The following is a 2,397-nucleotide window of genomic DNA, read 5'->3' as shown; positions in this document are numbered from 1 at the left end:
TTCCAGAAAGAAACAGAGCTCTGCAGACACTTTGATTTTAGCCCAGGGACACCCATTTCTGACTTCTGAACCAAAGAACTGTCATGTGTATTTGACTGAAACAAGAGGATGTGACCACTGAATGTATTACCCAGCAGGTAGGGGGGGGCAGTGGGGGTAAAGAGGGAGATCAGAGGGTCAAGCCCTTGTGGAGGGAATGAAAGCCAGCCCCACCCCCATGCACATATCCACAAACCCCCTCAAATAAAGCAGGCTGAACCACAGTAAATAAAATAATGTGTGTTGTTTTAAGCCATTATATTTGTGACAGTTTGTTACAGCAGCAATAAGAAACTAATACAGCCCTAGCTGGTTTGGCTCAGTGGATAGAGCGTCAGCCTGTGGACTGAAGGGTTCCGAGTGCAATTCCGGTCAAGGGCACATGCCAGGATTTCGGGCTCGATCCCCAGTAGGGGGCCTGCAGAAGGCAGCTGATCAATAATTCTCTGTCATCATTGATGTTTCTATCTATCTCTCTGAAATCAATAAAAATATATTTTTAAAAAACATGCCCAAACTGGTCTGGCTCAGTGGATAGAGCGTCGGCCTGCGGACTCAAGGGTCCCAGGTTTGATTCCGGTCAAGGGCATATACCTTGGTTGCAGGCACATCCCCAGTAGGGAGTGTGCTGGAGGCAGCTGATCGATGTTTCTCTCTCATCGATGTTTCTAACTCTCTATCCCTCTCCCTTCCTCTCTGTAAAAAATCAATAAAGTATATATTTTTTTAAAAAACTTAAAAAGAAACTAATACAATCTCAAATCAAGGGCGCCAACTCTATGCTAACAAGTGGGAGGGGGCTCCTTGCTAGCAGTACAAGGTTCTCAGTTGCATCCACCCCAACATCTCCATCCCAGGCATCAGGGTCCCACTCCGTGCCCACGGGAACCATGACTTTAGCACAAGAGACCAGTCCAAGGATCCCTGCCACCCTCACAGGCACATGCTCGCCTGGTTTTCACGCGGTGCTCTCCCCCGGAGGGGAAGAGGGTTTTAAAAAGTCGGTTCGATTCTGGTCAAGGGCATGTACCTTGGTTGCAGGCACATCCCCAGTAGGGGGTGTGCAGGAGGCAGCTGATCGATGTTTCTAACTCTCTATCCCTCTCCCTTTCTCTCTGCAAAAAATCAATAAAGTATATTTTTAAAAATAAAATAAAAATTCTCCCACGAAGGTCTCTGGATTTCCTACCATGTCCTGAATTCATAGGTAGGTAACTGAGCCTGAAATTCTCGTTTGTCTGGGCTTTTAAGGTAGTTAAGAAAATCCTGGCCCGAACCAATATGCTCAATTAATATTTGACAAAGGAGGCAAGAACATACAATGGAGCCAAGATAGTCTCTTCAATAAATGGTGTTGGGAAAATTGGACAGATATATGCAAGAAAATGAAACTAGACCACCAACTTACACCATACACAAAAATAAACTCAAAATGGATAAAGGACTTAAATGTACGACAGGAAACCATAAAAATTCTAGAAGAATCCAAAGGCAACAAAATCTCAGACATATGCCAAAGCAATTTCTTCACTGATACAGCTCCTAGGGCACTTGAAACTAAAGAGAAAATGAACAAATGGGACTACATCAAAATAAAAAGCTTCTGCACAGCAAAAGAAACCATCAACAAAACAACAAGAAAACCCACTGCATGGGAAAACATATTTGCCAACGTCATATCTGATAAGGGCCTAATCTCCAAAATTTATAGGGAACTCATACAACTTAACAAAAAGAAGATAAACAATCCAATCAAAAAATGGGCAAAGGATCTAAATAGACACCTTTCAAAAGAGGACATTCAGAAAGCCAAGAGACATATGAAAACATGCTCAAAGTCACTAATCATCCGAGAGATGCAAATCAAAACAACAATGAGGTACCATCTCACACCTGTCAGAATGGCTATCATCAACAAATCAACAAACGACAAGTGCTGGAGAGGATGTGGAGAAAAAGGAACACTTGTGCACTGCTGGTGGGAATGCAGACTGGTGCAGCCACTATGGAAGACAGTATGGAGTTTCCTCAAAAAACAAAAAATGGAACTCCCATTTGACCCTGTGATCCCACTTCTAGGAATATATCCCAAGAAACCAGAAACACCAATCAGAAAGGATATATGCACCCATATGTTCATAGCAGCACAATTCACCATAGCTAAGATCTGGAAACAGCCTAAGTGCCCATCAGTAGATGAATGGATTAGAAAACTGTGGTACATCTACACGATGGAATACTATGCTGCTGTAAAAAAGAAGGAACTCTTACCATTTGCAACAGCATGGATGGAACTGGAGAGCATTATGCTAAGTGAAATAAGCCAGTCAATGAAGGAAAAATACCACATGATCTCAC

The sequence above is a fragment of the Myotis brandtii genome, unplaced genomic scaffold, assembly GCF_000412655.1.
Source record: "Myotis brandtii unplaced genomic scaffold, ASM41265v1 scaffold244, whole genome shotgun sequence".
NCBI classification, from domain to species: Eukaryota; Metazoa; Chordata; class Mammalia; order Chiroptera; family Vespertilionidae; genus Myotis; species Myotis brandtii.
The sequence above is the reverse complement of the archived record's forward strand: the minus strand, read 5'-3'. Positions refer to the sequence as shown.